This window comes from Mya arenaria, chromosome 6 (genome assembly GCF_026914265.1).
Source record: "Mya arenaria isolate MELC-2E11 chromosome 6, ASM2691426v1".
NCBI lineage: Eukaryota > Metazoa > Mollusca > Bivalvia > Myida > Myidae > Mya > Mya arenaria.
Window position 1 is genome coordinate 45,686,662 of NC_069127.1, and position 19,388 is coordinate 45,706,049.

Consider the following 19,388-nt stretch of genomic DNA (forward strand, 5'->3'; position numbering starts at 1 on the left):
TCTTTTCACAAAATTTCTTACCACAATTTAACATTTTATTTACATTAAATAATACAGGCATTAATTTGAAACATTTACTACTACCATTCAATATACTAGTACAATTTCTTAACCATTTTAATTTTAAGCTATAAATATAACTTTTAATATCAATCATATTAATACCACCTTCTGGAAAATCTTTTTTGAAAATGTTACTCTTAATTTTTGCTTTTCCATTCCACACAAACTCAAAAAATAAATCGTTTAGCTCTTTAACAAAATCATTAGTTGGATTAGGTAAGCTAATGAAAAGGGGTGTGAATAATGGTAGTAAAAGTGACTTAATTACCGTTAGCCGGCCAATTGGTGTAAGTTTCCTCTTTTTCCAATATGATATACTGTTTTTAACTTTTAACATTTTTTCATCAAAATTTATCTTACCCTTTTGATATAAATCTACATCAAAATGTGACCCAAGCAATTGAATCTAGTATCGCCCCATGATAATTTAAATTTTGTTTTTATGGACCATGATGAGTATTTCAGTCAGTGGTCCTATCCAAACTAATTTGATCTTATTATAATTAACTTTAAGCCCTGATAATTGTGAAAAATGATACAACAAATCTTCAACCTTTTTCACTGTTTCCTCAGTTTCCTCTAACAAAAGAGATGTATCATCAGCAAATTGTGAGATCTTATACTCCTCACCATCAATTACAATACCCTTTACAGTTTGGTTGTTTCTTATCATAATTGCCAGAATTTCTGAACATAAATTAAACAAAAATGGAGAAATAGGGTCCCCTTGTCTACATCCTCTTCCTATCTTAAAAAAACTCAGAAAGGTGTCCATTTAATTGGATCGCAACTTCAGTATTATATATATACCAATTATTATCCCTTTTTTAAACATATCACCATTAACTTAAAAGGGAGGTGTGTAATATGATATCGGCTACCTGCGAGTGACTAGGCTTATCAGCAGTCTGTTCCCAGCAAACATTTTATATCGGCCCGATGTCGGGCCGATATGGAACACTTCATCGGCCCGACATCGGCATTTACATCGGGCCGATGTCGGATGTGCAACACGGCTCGACATCGGGCCGATGTCGGCATATTGAAAATAGCCGACATTTAGCCAGCATGATGCCGAGATCCTATTTCGTCCCTATTCTCATACAGCTGGATTGTCATGCTCAATGACAACAGAACATGTTAGTTAAACACACGATTTTGTCTTGGTTTATCTTCAACGAGAAACATATTAATGCGATGAAAACCTACCATAAACCTACACGCAAATCATATACTCACAAATTTCTACATGAGAAAATAAACTATTTCATCTTACAAATTTTTATTATCATTGCTTTAAATATTCAAACAACAGGGTTATCACAGAATGTGGATAAAACCCCTGAACAGTTTTATCAAAATGTACAAGTTATGATACACAGACATGCCATAATACACATAGACGGTCACTGTATAAATAAACAAACAACATATGACTTGAAATAAGAGTTATTTCATTGAACACTACTTAATGTAAAGCTCCTACATGAAACATTAAGGGTTTTTAACATAAGATTGTTTTTTCATCCTGGTGTTCCATGGATGCACCCAGACATCTGCGCCTGCCTCATTTCTCTCTTTATTTCTCTTCCACCATCTCTTTCCGATGTTGCCCTCATTCAGGCGGCATATGTCTCTCGTACCTCTCCCGTGAGAAACGACGGGATTTCACGACAGCCTCTGGAATAAGTGCTTGTACTATTAATACAGAGGTAGAGATAAGTTTGTTCAGAATATGGGTATTTACAAAATGCATTTACAAAGAATTGGGTATTCTTCATTTTTAATTGGGTTTTTGTTAAATGTGAATTATTTTTTATGTTGTTTGTATAAAATTTGCCACCATCCCTTCGTATATTTCTGGGCGATCATATACTTGAACTATGCTTGAAAACAAAGGTTAAGAACTGTATATACCTGTAGATATGGTGCAACTGTTGGGGGATCTTGTAGTTACTGATGTGATGCTTGCAGAATAGTCCTGCCATTGCCACGGTCACATTTAAAGGCCTTGGTGGTGTTGTCACTGACATTTATTCATTATCATCTGATTAAAACACTCTTCCTCTGAAAATGCATCACATTTTGTTACAATAACAAATGCATTAATCGGTTATCCTGATCATTTCTCCCATTTAGGTAAATTTAAAGGTTGGCATAGTCAAATAGTCAACTTGCTTTTACTTAAGTGTTAAATTGCATAAATCACGTATTTTTTTTATCAATTTCCATCTTAATTCATGAACAGAATGACGTATCATGAATTAATTTGCTTCACAAAAATTACATAAATCCAGACACACCATCCTGACAGACTGAAGGTTACTAACATAGTATGAAAAAGTTCAATATAAAAGGTTACATAGCGACGTAAAGACATACCTCCCCTGTGATCGCCTTTATTCCTCATTTTCAGAATCTCAATTTGCAGTTGTCCGCTCTCTGCAACTTCGATATTTCCACATTAGACAATACTGTAAAATAAAATGTGTGTCAATTATGATTCATACTTAATGACAAAATGGTTTTTTTTTTAAATTTGTCTACAATGGAAGCAGATAAATTAATCGTTCAAGCCCAACCCAATCATCAATGTAATACTTTGCTTTTGTGTGCACATGACATAGAATGCTACCTTAATGTTGATTTTAATCAAACTGATAAAACAACAAAGAGAACAAGTCACGAAAATATATTACACAAATTTATTTTCAACATATTTACTCGAAATAAAAGTATTTCTTACTTTCGAGAATAAAACTAAATATAAAAAGAATAGTACTATATTAATGCCTTATATTCACGCGCTCAACAACGATTCAAACAGTACTTACCATTGATAAAAACCAAGAATATAATTTGACTTTCAACTTCTCTTTGAATTAATTTGATATGTACATGCACTGGTTATTGAACCCACAAACTAATATATAACAGGAATTGTTAGTGTTTTTTTTTAACTTGGCAGAAAAGGTCATGAAATTTCATTTTAAAATAAATCAATATAGCAAAATGTTATTCCTGATTTTCCCCCAGTAGTGTGTCTAATAGCTGAGACATAGCACGTACATATTTTAGGGAATGGCAGGCCTATTCTTAGCGTGATGAAGCATAAAGACACACATTTGATGGAAAATATATTATTTTCAGTATATTTGTTTTAGATGAAACATATTGATTTAAATCACAAATGGAACTGATTCCATGATATATGAATGTGTATGTTACCTATATAAAACTGGTGTGGCCTAACATTATTTTGAGATCACACGGTCAAGCCAATGAGAAGGTATATGTCTAATTTTGAAACCATACCTGAACCTTATGGATGCACACGATACTTTGCAAGGGAGGACAGTTGTTCCTGAAGGGGAACCACTTCTGCAAAGTATGGACTGGCCAGGAACTATCCCCGAGCCACATGTCTTGGTGTTTTTAGTCACCAATATGTAACATCCATTGTAACTTCTCCTGATCACATCCTTTAACACAACGCAATGTTGATGACTATACACTGTTGCCTGTGGCACCGACAGCAAGAGTCAGTGACATCTTGGCCTCATCCCTGGCCTTCTTTGACACTCGTTCAGGTTTATTGCAGGGTGTTGTTATCAGTGTGATCTAACAAATCATTTATGGATGACATTTGAAAAAGGCATTGTGTAGACCTGGGTTATTTACATGTTACACAAATATAGAATGGAAAAACATTAAAAATTACCGGAAATACTTGGAACATAGTACATTTTTATAGCAGCAAAAGATAAGTTAAAGTTTGATATCAATGAAGCAAATTCAAATCGATATTCATAAAGTAAAATTTAAGTTGCAAAACATATATGTGCTACATCAAGTGAAAATCAAACTAATTGTATTTTGTAGTACTTATAAAAAGTTGTCTTTCCATAATTAAAATCATTATTAAATACCATCGAACTTAAAAGTTGCATCAGAAATATTTGATTTATCAATGACCCGGTAATGCATTAGTCAGTTGTAACCACGGCCCCCACTTTCCAGGGGAAAGCAGGGGAAATGGGCCATGTTTTTATCTTCCATGTGGCACCGCGGTGTGAATGCCAAGTAAATGTGGCGGATTTCTGTTCGGGCAAAAAAAGTGGGAAATGTGACTTCCTTAGGATGTTCCCGGAATACCGTGGCATTTGGTCCACAGGACGGAGATTTTACCTGGGATTGGCTGAAATAAAAAGTGAAAGACCCCGCTATTCACCGGACCCTGGGCGGGGGGGGGGGAGGGGTGAATACAAGGAGGGAGATTCTATGTTTTGTACGTTGATTACCTTAAAGCTTTTGACAATTGTGTACACTCTAAGATTTGGCAATGCTTATGAAGAAACAATGTCAACGGTCGTTTTTTGAACATCTTTCAATCCATGTACATGTGTATAGCCAAATGAAAGCGTGTGTGAAAGTTAACAATGGCCTAACTGATTTTTTTAAGTGTAAAATCCGCACCAAACAGGAATGTTTGTCGTCACAGATAATGTTTGCACTTTTCATGAATGACCATGTGATTGTTTTAAATTACAGGCAGAAATTATATATATATATACCATTTTCTGCCTCACAAGAATTGGACAAGTTGTTTGTTTTGATGTACGCTGGCGTTATTTCGGGATTGACTGATATAGCGGTACGCCTACAGAGTCTGATAAACAAGAGATGTTTGTCAAACATTATGCCCCCCCCCCCACCCTGAGTGCCATGTTGTCAGGATTATATGGACAATTGAATGAAATGTGCATGGACCAAAATGACAACTGATTTGTCACTGACATTGGATGCCGTTAAAGGCAGTTTTAAGATTAAGACCATTCAAGTGTGAGGATAGAGTGTGTTATTACCATGACCATTGACTCTATGACCTCAAAATCCATAAGAGTCATCAGCTGGTCACCAAAAACCTTAATGTCAAGTTAAAAGGGTCATGGGTGCAGACATTGTCAAGTTATCACACAGACAAGCTTTTTTCGTTCAAGGTCACTGTGACCTTGACCTTTGACCCGATTGTCCCTAAAAGCATAACGGGTCATCTACGGGTCAGATGAAACTCCAGGTCAAGTTTGAGGGCCATGGGTGCAGGCATTGTCGAGTTACCACTCGGACAACCTTTTACCATTCAAGGTCACTGTGACATTGACCTTTGACCCTCTGACTCCTAAAATCTATAAGGGTCATCTACTGGTCAGGCCCAACATCCATGTCAAGTTTGATGACCATAGGTCCAGGAATTGTCGAGTTTGCTTTCAAGGTCACTGTGACCTTGACCTTTGACCCCTAAAATCAATAGGGGTCATCTACTGGTCAGGCCCATCCTCCAAGTCAAGTTTGCAGGCTATGGGTGCAGGCATTGTTGAGATATCACTCGGACAACCTTTAAGCCTTCAAGGTCGCTGTGACCTTGACCTTTTGCCCAATTACCCCTAAGGCCATCATTTTTTAATCAAATGATTTACAAACCCGCTGACCCTAATTTCTGTGAAAATGAAATAAAAATAAAAGAGATCATGATATGTTTTATTTTCAATTCATCCGCCGACCATGTAAATTAGGAGCAAAAGAGAAAAAAATCGTCACTTAATTTTTCCCCGAAGCAATTATTTCCCTTTGTCGTAAGGCATTCGGACCTCACTCGACTTCTTCCGAGCTTGGCGGAAAAGGCCGAGTTGTTACGACGTGTTTTCGCTCGTCAAGGGAGATCACTCTAACGACTTTTTTATCTGTCTGCAACATGGTACAAAAACTGTTTTAAATCGCAGGGAAGAAAATTGTATCAAATTAATCGATCTGCAGATTACATTATCGCAATTCGTAGCAGATTTTCTAGCTGACAAGGGTGTCCAAGTAGATCGGGCAGCTGATGATGACGCGGAAACTGCGATCAACACCGAATTCTGGGTATTGAAATAATTTATATTTGGGTATGCATCAACATGATATCAGTTTTAAACAAAAATTAATCCAGAATTAAGAAGATACAAATATAAATTTGTTATTAGTTTCGTTGAAGAATAGTCCAGAATTAACATATTTTCACCACGCTGTAGTTGAGATGCCACTGCTATAAATGTTGGCCTAATCGGGCTAATGTCTCGCAGCTATATGATTCGCCCCTATTTAATGTATGACACGTTGGTACACCTACATAGCACCGTTTCTTTCGAAACTATATAATCATATCTTTATAACGGGAGAGTATCCAAAATCTTTTGGAAAAGGAATTATCGTCCCTGTTTTTAAAGGCGGAAACGTTGAAGACCCCAAAAATTATTGAGGAATTACACTTATTAACATCCTCTCAAAAATATACTCACAAATTTTACTTTATAGGCTTACAAACTGGAGCAGTAGTAATGAGAAGCTCACAGAAAATCAATTTGGCTTTCAAAAAGGAAAGTCGACGATCGATTGTATATATATATATATTCTACACTCAGTTATTGCCAAAACTCTCGCTTCGAAAATTAAATTATATTGTTGTTTTATCGATTTTGAAAAATGTTTCGATAAAATCACTAGATCACATCTATTTCACAAACTTATAACTGAAAATATAAGCACGCGGTTTGTAAAGGCCATTCAAGCAATGTATAGTTCTGTCGAAGCATGTGTACGATATAAAACAAACCTGTCCCCATTCTTTACGTCAAACATCGATGTGAAACAGGGGGACCCCAGTTCCAGTCTGATGTTTTCATTTTTCGTGAATGATATATTATCAAACATTAATCATAATATAGATGGTATTTGTAGTATAAATAATGTAAAATTATACTTACTTTTTTTTTGATGACGACGCAGTCATTTTTGCCCAAACACCCATAGCCTTACAAAATATGCTTAATGATCTACACGTATACTGTCGCCTATGGGATTTAAAAGTTAACAGCAGAAACTAAAAAAATGATATCTGAGAGAGGTAGAAAAACAAAATATAACTTCACCTTTAATGATACAAATCTAGAAATAACGTAAACCTTCAAATATCTAGGTATAACTTTATTTAAGAATGGCAACTGGAATAGAACACAGAAACATGTAGCAGAACACTCCATGTATGCCTTACATAATTTGTTTATTGTTTTTAATCAATTAAACCTTAACATGCTGAACATAAAAGATAAATGTAAACTTTTTGACAGTCTTATTGGCTCCATCCTAAACTACGGTGCAGAAATCTTCGGATACCACCCGTTAAAAGACATTGAATTAATTCGTTGTAAATTTATGAGGAAAATTCTTAATGTCAGAAAAAGCACCAATTTATCTGCATTATATGGAGAATTAGGCAGACATCCAATGGTAGTAGAATTATTAAGTACTGGATAAGAATATTGAATTTTGAAAATAATTCTCTTTCCAAGCATACTTATACAATGTTAAAAAACGATTTAGATAACAACAATAACTATAACGGATTAAATTGGGCTTACCATGTAAAAACTCAATTAGATGAAATTGGAATGTCTGATCTATGGTACTCTCAAGATATACAAATAATCCCCATTCAATTAATAAAGCAGAGAATTATTGATATATTTAAACAATCGTTGAATACACATATTAAAGAATCAAACAGATTAGAAACATACTGTTGGTATAAAAATGAACTTAAACAAGAAAATTATCTAGATACAATACAAACGAACAAATTTAGAATAGCACTTACAAAATTTCGAGTTTACTCCCACGATTTATTGATTGAAAGGGGTAGACATCATAATATACCGAGGGCAGATAGAATTTGTACTAATTTGCAACATGAATGTCATTGAAAACGAATATAATTTCCTTCTAGTTTGTCTATATTATAATAATACTTTAAACCTTATTTTTGCCATTGGCCTACAAAACAAATATTTACCACTTTGATGTCATCAGATTCATGAAAAAACATTACGAAATATTAGTATTTTTTTGTACTTTGCATTTATATTAAGATCACGAAATTAACATGATGTGATAACTTAAACCATTGTTACGAATATGTAAGAAATTATACAACATTTCTTTATTGACCATGTCTTTGCTTTTTACGACAAAGTGATATAATTTATGTTGGCTATGAATGTGTAAACGTTTAATGCTGAATAAATGTTATTATGTATAATACACACGCACAGCTTCTGTTGGTTGATGAACATGTCAAATTAAGTCAATACGGTTATTCTCTCAAATTTATATTCAACATGAAAATATTGAGGTTTATATTCAAGACAATGTAATGCAAGGCTCTAATGAATTTTAGATGATATAAGATAATAACATATTACCAAACTTAAATATAATAAAATTAATATTACATGTATAATCTGTATCAGACTTATTACTCTTTAATGTGCATGAGAATTAACGAAACAAAGGGTACACGTTAACAAAAACACAGATCTACTCGAAGCAAAGAAGAAACGCAACTTTTAATATAAGAACATACGTGAAAACAATGCAAGTGAAGTGTTTCATATACTTCTTTCATATACTTCAGAAGAATTTACAGACCATTGCGCTATTGTGATCTGACCAGTGACTAAAAATCAGATCTAGGAATAATGGTTGTCAAATCGGATTAGCGGAATTTATTCAGCAATCGGTTTGTCGCCTCTCCTTAATAGCTCCGGTGATGCATTTTATCACCAATTACAGCCCGCAGCAGGACTTTGTAGGGCATACGTAGCAGTCCCAGTGTACCAACGGACCCCTGAACAAACGACAAATCCGCTATTGAGCACCCCGTATCTACAATCACAGTCGATTGTTAGCCATAATGACAGCTACCTTATGTCGCAAATACCGGGCACACAGCACTCGTGTATTTTAGATAGAGAATTGTTAAACCTACCAAGGGATCATTACGTCGATAAACTTTTAAGACTCACTAACAGTTCTGAACCAGATATAACATCATATAGAGATGCATTTTATAGGCATGCAAAACAATTACCAACTTGCCCAGACGCAAAGCTGATAACACGACGTGGCTCCAGAAAGACGCCAGCATACGACAAGCTAGCACATGATTGTTACATCTTAAACAGTTTTCTCAAAGGAGATCCTAGTGAAATCGAAACGATCTTTACTAAAACAAAAACACAAGTTGTAATGAACGACAACGAAATCAACCTCCCGGAAGATAAGAAGTCTGGCATTGACTTTACAATCGAACTGAACAACGTGTTTCCTCTGTCATTGATTTAGGAAATAAATACGCGGCCGTACAAGACGAAGTTAAAACCGAGAGAAGCTTCACAAGTTAAGTGAAGAACTGCATTTAGTCAAGAATGAAAATCACGCACTTAAGCAAGAAATGAAAAACCTTAATGCCAAAACGTACAATTCTCTTATTCAACACGAAGAAAGAATTAATACAATAAATGACACAAACATAAACATGCTTAAGACGTACGCGTCAAGAACTGATAGCGCAATTGAAACAGTTCAAGTACAAAATTGCAAAGCAAAAGAAGATGCTACAAACGCTCTATCCGAAACGCAATCCCTTTCGTATGCGGGTATGGGTACGGCAACAGAGAAGTGAGCAGGGAAAATCGCAGGAAACGAATATCCAAGACGCTGATGAATATTACCCGGAAGAAAACACGAACAAAATTGAAACTATAATAACTTCTAAGAAACAGACAACTATTAATGTAGATACCAATCCGCATGAGTCATCAAGCCTTAAATTTGAAGGCAAATATCATGGGCGAACACGAAGCTACTTTATTAGTAATATTGACCCAGATTCGTCCGTACATGGACTCAATCAGTGTCTAACGGACAACACTGTAACTCCTGTTGAATCAAACGTGTTTCAGTGCAAATCTGGTGAGCTTGCTGCAAAGGTAGTTGTTCCTGCTCACCAAGGTTATATACTTGAAGACTTAAACTTTTGGCCGAGTTTTATGAAGTGTCGACGGTGGATGTCGAGACGTCAATGGTACCAGCATCACTAATCAAATAACTATCGACCGGAAAACGTTCGGGACCATGGATACGAACACACCCATTATGGGCATGACAATAGACATACTTATCAATACTATGACGATGAAAATAACGATCATGCCTTGTATCCACTAGAATCAAATGACATTAACTTATACAAGTGTACTTAAAAATGATAGCCTACGAATTTGCACTTGGAATGCCCGAGGTGTTATGTCCTCAGCTGCCAGTCTTTCAAACCTTCTTCCAACATATCAAATTGATATAGCTTTTATCACAGAACATGATCTTTTCGATCACTCAAAATATTTTTTCGACACGATTCAGAATGGTTATCGAAATATAACAATATGTGACCAAAACTTTAACAAATATAATAACCTTTGTTGTGGAAAAGGGGGCGTTTCTATTATGTATAAATCCAACCTAGACTTAAGCGTTAAACATATTAACGATTCCACAAACGATAGAATTTGCGGAATAGAAATAGACTGTAGAACTGTAAAGATTTTTGCTTTCTGTGTTTAAATGCCTTCAGGAAATTACGCTAATGATGTTTTCGATAATTACATGAATTCTTTATAGGCTATATATGATACTTTTTCAGAATATGGAATAGTTATGTTTCTAGGAGACATGAACGCTGACATTGTTGAAGGAAATAATCAAAGTAATTTTCGAAATGAAGTGTTCACGAATTTTTTACGTACAAATGACTTACTTTCACTTTGTAAAGGTCCAAGATATACCTATACTACTATGGAATCTATGTTAGACCATTTAATGAATGTGTAAACATATTAGACGATGTCATGTTTAATGTTTCTGATCACTTGCCTGTTTTTGCAATTGTGAAAGTACCAGTCATACGGATAATCAATGAAAATGTAAATCGCCACATAGCATGGCAAAAAATAAATCAGACACACATATCAGAATATCAAGCAAAACTAGGTAAAAATTTACAAATAAGAAATACAATTCACGTTGATGAAATGTACGAACTACGAAGCTATTGTTAAAGCTAAATTTATTCGCCATGCGAAACCTTACTGGACGCCCGAAGTGAAAAAATCATATAATTTACAACGCGAAGCACGACGAGTATGGGTTCTAGAAGGACAGCCAAGACAGCATAACGAATCATACGCGAAATATAAGCGCTGCAAGCAAAATTTTGTAACGACACAAAAAATAGTAATTGAAAACGTTGAAAAGTACTTCAATAGTCAGCTTATCGAAGCAGCTTGTTTTGGAGCTTAATTAAATATAGGAAAAACAAAATACCATCTACCTGTACCCATCTATTCTACAAAAACACCTCTGTTAGAGAACCAGGCGATATTTTAAAGGTATTTACAAACTATTTTCGCGATGTGTACTCACCTCTTCAATGTGAACACTTTGATAACGATTTTAAAAAGCTTCTAGAGGAAAAAGTTGAACAACTAAAAGTAAAAAAAACAGTACCGCAAATAGCATTTCAGAAATAAATCCAACTATCACTAGCGTAAAAATTAAAACGTATATTAAAACGTTGAAAAAGGGGAATGCCTCATCATATGATGATATTTTTAATGAACACTTAATATATGGAGGCGATGCATTGCATAAGGCTCTGGCAACGTTATTCAATACAATAATTATCTCAGGCAAAATTCCAAAAATGTATAAAAAGGGATTAATTATTCCAGCCTACAAAGATAACGGTAAACCAAGAAGTGACCCCGGAAACTATAGACCTATAACGTTATTACCAAATATATACAAACTATTTGAAACAGTCTTACATGACTTAATTACAAAATGGGTAAAAGAAACCAACATTGAATTTCCAAACCGACAGCAAAACGCATACCAAACGAATACAGGGGCAATAAGAGCGTCTTTTAATTTACAAGAATCCATCTATCACAATTTTGAGCTCCACAACAAAGTATACGTCGCTATGCTCGACACAAAAATGGCCTTTGACACTGTATGGTTAGATGCGATATTTTACAAGATTGCATGACTTGGAATTCAAGGCAAAATTTGGTCGCTTATAGTTGACGCGCTCTTTCCCGTGTTGCAAGGTATACGCCAAGGGGGAATAATTAAATTAGATATACAATCTGTTCATAAATGGACTCTTCGATATACTGGAGCGAAGTGGACAAGGTTTAAATGTTATAAACGTAATAACAAGTAACACTACGTTGACTGATGACATCGCGTTAGCTGCAATTTCACCAAATGGTCTTCAAAATCTACTGAACATTACATACGATTATATATGTAATTATAGATACATGATACACTCGACAAAAAGTTTTGTAGTGGTTTTCGGTGACACTGCCACAAATAAAACGAACATTAATTTCTATCTAGGGCCAAACAAAATTGAACGCACAGATAAAATAAGACATGTAGGTATACAACTAAACGACAAAATAACAGACAATGATAAAATATCGGTAGCGTGCAAGAAAGCAGAATCATCGTTCTATTCCCTACTATCAATCAACATCGGAACCTTTCACATCAATCCCCTTACATCAGCATCGTTAGTGTCAAAAATGTGTATACCAAAACGTTTTTTCGGAGCAGAACTCTAGAACAATCTAACAAAATCAAACTGCATGCAATTAGTATATTTTATACGAATGGCGGCAAAAACTATTCAACGATTCCCCATTTGAACACGAACCGATATCTAGTTAGCGATGTTAGACTGGAAACGTATAGAAAGCGAAATAAATTTAAAGAAGCTTATGTTCCTCGAATGCAATATACCGACATCGGTGCTTACAAAACAGATCTTCAATAAAAGACTTGCCTTATTTTCTTGCAGGACTGATAAGTGCATTCAAAAACAAGTTATCTGATTTTATTATTAGATATATACAAACAGGAATGTTTCCTAAAAAGTCAATGCGGAAACGTAAATGCAAAATGTTGGTGTATAATATGGAATTAGACGATTGGAAACAAAGAGTTCAAAGTGACGTAACTTTTGGTCGCTTCATGCTCCTACATATAAGAATCGAACCGGTCATTATATGGACCTGCGCGAACGATTTTCAATCATGGCACATGCTCTTGAAATTAGTAAACTTTGGATCGAACCAAGCATATACGAAAATAAGTCAGTTATGTTATGTCACGCGTGTGGTGTTATTATAAAAAATGCCGTAAAGCATGTTCTATTTTCATGCATTTTATCGTCTGATATTAGAAATAATAAAAATGACTGCGTAATTCGCTGCGTTTTATACCGACCCAGTCACAGGCCCCAATTTCTCGAAACTTCTTAAGTCTCCTATAACAGGATTAAGCTTAAACCACTATTTTTTGTCTTTCAATATTTTGCGTTTTATATACTCAATCAAATATTTTTAAAATTTAAGAAAGGAATTATCGTTACGATTATCACAATAAACCATTTCTCATTTATAAAAAATCAATTAAAGTATGTATTTTTGCTAATTGAAATAAGAAGCTTAAGCCGGTTAGGCTTAAGAAGTTTCGAGAAATTGGGGGCAGCTGCAATTTCTCGAAACTTCTTAAGTCCCTTATAACAGGATTAATCTAATCTCACTATTGTTGTTGTTCTATAAAATGTGTTATATTTACTTCTTCAAGAATTTTTAGAAATTATGTAGGAATAATCTGTATGATTATCAGAATAAACCATTTCTTATTTATCAAAACCAAATTTCAGTATGTATTTTGGCTAATTGAAATAAGCGACTTTTAAAAGCCTGTTAAGCTTAAGAAGTTTCGAGAAATTGGGGCCCGGTGTTTAAAATGAGCGATAACATAATATTTGCATCAATGGTCTCTCTTGTATAACTATATATTATTAAGCGTATAGTTTTTATATACAATATATTATGACAAAACAGGGGACACGTTAGTAGAGGATTATGTCCAAACCTTTGTCTTTGACATAAAGATATCTCCATTTGTAAACTTACCGTTTTGACTGAATACATATTTTTAATAATTTTGGATAAGATAATGGTTTAAGCCTTATTTACACAAAATAATTATTATTAATAGGATTATAATTATTATTATATGTACCCTCTGAAATTCTGACTTGTAAATAAATGTACGTTTTTTATATTTAAAGTATCGTTTTGCGTCATTACGAGAGTGACCTTGACCCAAGATAGAAAACATGAATTCGCACCTGTTCATGCATACTTTGGTTTAATTTGATTACTTTTTGCACGATTATGGAGATGATCTTCGGAATTAAATATTGCCATTCTGAAAAAAATGTAAGCATTTATATTTTAAATTAAACTGACATGAGTTGCATTCACTAAATTGTGGAAATTAGGAATACAGGAGATGTATTTCACAGAATTATTCAGTCCACACTGCTCTGACACAGTTGAACTATAGTCCAAATAATTGTACGTTGACGGATTTTTTTTAGATTTTTGATATGGCAAATCCTTCACGTACAAATTGTTTAGTATCAAAAGTGGGTAGTTGTTCCGATCAGCATATAGCGTTTATAAAATATCATAAAAGCAAGAAATATTACCAGATAATGTTATTTTATATTAGTTCCGTACGCACACAATAAAATATCCAACTTATAATTATGAGTTTGACTGCTTTTCTTCTTTACATTCTGTCAAAACATAACGATATAGACATGAAGGGCACCTGCAAGGCTTCAGGGCACAGTTTTAAATCGCTCGGAACATTTCGGCCATGGCCGAGTTGTTACGATTGTATAACGAGGTCTATCTAGAAGCTTTGTCGGAGGAGGCCGAGTTATTACGATTGTATCGAGTTGTTCCCCTTTGCATAATTGTTATCTGTGTCAGTCAACTTTCGTTTTATTGGAAAGGTAAACAACTTGTTTTAATGCATTTAATGCTTGTTTTAAAGTGCAAAATAACATTTCACTTACATGGTAAAATATGAATTACACTCTTCATGATCAATTTCAACTATAAAATACTTCACTTAAAACAATTTCAATATTTTTAAAACACCCCCGTTTTTTGCACATTCCCGTTTAGACGTTAGGGATTGGAAGAATCCCGTATAACACGTCTATTATTTTAGACTAAGTTGAACTACAGTACAGGATTATATACCCAGTCCCTATATATATTTATATATTGTATAGACAAGGGGTACAACACAATTTATTCTATTGCAGAAGTAATGAAATTAACAAAGTAAGGGAGTTAAATAGTCCATATAAACAGCCGCTTCAGAGTTAGCTACAATAATGAGCGATCAGGGATACTTTTTTTTATTATTTTGATATTTCTTATGTATCCCTGTAACGCTACAACTCTCTACCATTTAACAACGAGCGAAATGATATACTGTAATAATATGCATTGATGTTGAATAATAATGAAAAAGTTGTTCAATTTTTATCCGACAGTGATCTGAACTGGATTTAATATGTCATTAGAGTTGTTATTTTCACATTAATATATAATGGGTCACGAATACCGTTATACATGTACACAACCAGTCAGCTTTGTCCCAGATTTACCGATATCGGGATACTTGATAAACAATCGACATTTGTAAGTGTTTTATGATAACTTAGCATGTTTTTTGGGCATATTGACATAACTTAATACGTGTTTAATAGTAGGCAATAATATTTTCGTAGAAATTTGAATTTTTAACGGAGATAATTTAAAAATTGTGGCCGCGAGGATTCTCTGCGCAAGGACCGCTTGCTACTTTTTGCTGGGATGGTGGACGTCACGAGTCTGCCATATTAAAAAAAAATCCTCAAAAGACTCGTTGACGGCCATTTAGGTGGACTACTTCAGAGTCTTTGACAATTTTTGGTTTGGCGTCCCATATCCCACTTGGGGTCCCTGTAGTCTAAAATAATAGACGTGTTATACAGGATTCTTCCAATCCCTAACGTCTAAACGGGAATGTGCAAAAAACGGGGGGTGTTTTAAAAATATTGAAATTGTTTTAAGTGAAGTATTTTATGGTTGAAATTGATCATAAAGAGTTATATTCATATTTTACCATGTAAGTGAAATGTTATTTTGCACTAAACAAGCATTTAATGCATTAAAACACATTGTTTACCTTTCCAATAAAACGAAAGTTAACTGACACAGAAAACAATTATGCGAAGGGGAACAACTCGATACAATCGTAATAACTCAGCCTCCTCCGACAAAGCTTCGAGATAGACCTCGTTACACAATCGTAACAAAGCCGTCAAACTCATAATTATAAGTTGGATATTTATTTTTTGTGTACAGAACTAATATAAAATAACATTATCTGGTAATATTTCTTGTTTTTATGATATTTTATAGACGCTATATACTTAAACCCGGAATCCTGATCGGAACAACTACCCACTTTTGATACTAAACAATTTGTACGTGAAGGATTTGCCATATCAAAAATCTAAAAAAATCTGTCAACGTACAATTGTTTGGACTAGGGGTCCCTGGACTTACCGAAATACGATTATTTCCCGAAAGACGGATAAAATTACCGAAATGCTATTAGGTAAAATTATTAACTTTGGAATAATTCCGTAAAATAACCCGCAGGTAAATAATACGTAACGTAATAAATATTTAAATGTCAAAACCTCTTGTTTCACCAAACCACATACGGTTCACGAACACACTATCAATACCGGTAACATAGTTCTACAATTAACATTTACATCATATGATAAGATTTTCTTCTAATAGCATATATATATATATATAGATATATCATTGCAATAACAAAATGAATGAGAAGACACTCTATATTACTGTGTAAAATGTAATAAATAATGTTCGTAACGGATATTTCCAAATTATCAACTAATACATGCTGCAAATTAAAAAATTTCTTCAAATAGCATATCAAAAAGGATTTATCATTGCAATAACAAAATGAATGAGTAGACACTCTATATTACTGTGTAAAATGTAATAAATAATGTTCGTAACGGATATTTCCAAATTATTTCATGTTAAAACACTGTTCATATTTCGGCCTTGATATGTTTCTATAAGGAATAAGATATGTCTACTCCTTCAATATAACAGGTACTTACCTTGCAAGTGCAGCTCTGGCATCATATGATAATCCACTATATGCACACGATTTACAAACAAATTTGAGGTTTTTGGCACTCCAAGACTTAAGGTCTTGCTCGGACAATTCAGAACATTTAGCATGAACCCAATTCCTACAATTAGAACAATGTATGCATTGATCACTACTACAGTCAACAGCACATATAGCACAAGGAAACTCATCCATCATTAATGATTTCAGAGTGTAAAGTTCTATTAATTTGGACTTCTTTAATACTTACAGCAATAACTTACCTTTTTACTCGCGATTGTTATTTATGAATCTTCAAATGAAGCCGTCAATTTGTGTGAAAATCACCCGCAATTATAAATGTACACGTACTGCGGTCCTTTAATGCGTAATTATTATGGTATTTACTCAACACGTGTCTCAGAGCGGAAAAGGGTTTACCCAAATTAACACTCTTTCAATAATACCAAACTGTCCCCAAAAAAACGTGCCGCTACTTTGTGGGGTGTCAAACTGTATACCGGGTGATAATTATGTTGTTTTAAACATCGTCTGATTTTGTGTATTTGGTGTGGTCTGGTTATTATTGTCCATAAGTAAGCTAATTTATCTGAAGATGAGAACTTCGCTGTTTAAAAACTTTTTTCAATTTTCATATAAAACAATATTATAATTTGAAAGCCCTAAACTATACTGTAGATCTAAGTTAGTTTAAAAGAAAATGATTTTAGCGACATTTTCGACCTATTTCAAAGGCAATGTTTCAAGTATATTCCAAAATACTTTCAAATGCTGTTTATTGATCTAACATTTCCATAAGAATATAAATGCTATTATTTGAATCCAAATTCATAATCATTTTCATAATACAACAACTAATAAGTTATTTTTACCTGCGTTAAATTGTCTTTCGGTTGGCGAAGGGAGACAACTATTTCACTGACATTGTCTTTATTCAATTGAACAATAAGTAAATATTTTCATGAACTTATTCATTTATATGAGTGTGTTTTAGTTATATGAATATTATGAGATCATCATTAATTGGAATAATTGTTTATTTTGGAAGCTTTTATCTGTCTTTCAGACTGCCTATTACATCATTATATTTTAATATTTTTCTCTAAAATTTGGTTTGGTAATGTATTTGTATAATATTAGTATAAGAACAATAAAATGAATGCATTAGGATGCGTCTTTCGGTAACTTTCATGCGTATTTCGGTAATTTTATCCGTCTTTCGGTAAATAATCGTATTTCGGTAAGTCCAGGGACCGTTCCACTTGTTTTCCTAGTCAAGAATGACAGATCCCAGCGCTAAGTATATTGAGCTGTAAGATAACGGGCACCTGCTAGATAGGTTCAAAATGGCGACGCCTTATTGACAGAAGTCTATTTGAATTAGACTGATTATTTGTGTTTCATTTAATACCTGAGTGAAATAAGAGAAAGGTTTTGGCTAAAATAATTAGTGTGTAACTCTTGTGTTTTTATTTATCAGTGAATTGTTAAGTATTGTGGAGTTACAGTTGAAGAATATATTTTACATTGGTATAGATCAGTTGACTTGTGGCCTTTAGGGAACAAAATGAATGTCCAAATGTTAAAACTAGTTCCCTGAACGCTCATTATTGTGGCTAGGAGTTAAAGTAATATTTTATTCATAGATTGACTAATATTAAACCCCCCCACACTTTTTGATTCAAATACTGGTTGAGTTTGTAAATCGGAACAGTTTTGACAGTTTTTAGCTCAACTATTCGAAGAATAAGGAGAGCTATCCTACAGTCACCCGAGCGTCAGCGTAACCACTTATGTTAGTTTTTGTAAGAGTTTGTGTACCACCTCAAATATTGACATATGGCTTTGAAACTTTGCACACTTGTTCAACATCATGCCCCCACCCTGTACACAGGAGAAGGTAACTATCTAGCATTTTGATAAAATTATGCCCCTTTTTTTACTAAGAATTTAGGTTAAAGTTTGCGTACCACCTCAAATATTTTCAAAGTCCATTGACCTCTGGCTTTGAAACTTCGCAAACTTGTTCACCATCATGCCCTCAACCTGTACACAGGAGGAGGTAACTCTATCAAGTATTTTGACAAAATTATGCCCCTTCTTCTACTTAGAATTTACGTTAAAGTTTGCGTACCACCTCAAATATTTTCAAAGTCCATGGACATCTGGCTCTGAAACTTTGCACGCTTGTTCACCATCATGCCCCTAACCCGAAAACAGGAGGAGGTAACTCTTATCAAGCATTTTGACAAAATTATGCCCCTTCTTCTACTTAGAATTTATGT

The 19,388-nt window shown here is 34.1% G+C and overlaps 1 protein-coding gene and 1 long non-coding RNA gene across 9 annotated transcripts in view; one reads left to right on the top strand and one right to left on the bottom strand.

The window, feature by feature from the left end:
• Positions 1 to 1,374: 1,374 nt before the first annotated feature.
• LOC128237219 (uncharacterized) lies at positions 1,375 to 2,945 on the bottom strand. Its single transcript, XR_008261528.1, has 4 exons — positions 2,898 to 2,945; positions 2,446 to 2,537; positions 1,981 to 2,130; positions 1,375 to 1,743 (listed from the first exon to the last, which is right to left on the bottom strand). It is a non-coding gene; the product is annotated as an uncharacterized LOC128237219 (long non-coding RNA).
• Positions 2,946 to 14,173: 11,228 nt separating this feature from the next.
• The window catches only part of LOC128238309 (mitogen-activated protein kinase kinase kinase 15-like), a 280,117-nt gene continuing 274,902 nt past the window's right edge, over positions 14,174 to 19,388 (top strand). For all 8 annotated transcript variants that reach the window (XM_052954094.1, XM_052954098.1, XM_052954095.1 and 5 more), the window contains exon 1: positions 14,174 to 14,297. The gene's annotated coding sequence lies outside the window, so the exon portion shown is untranslated. The remainder of the gene's footprint in view (positions 14,298 to 19,388) is intronic.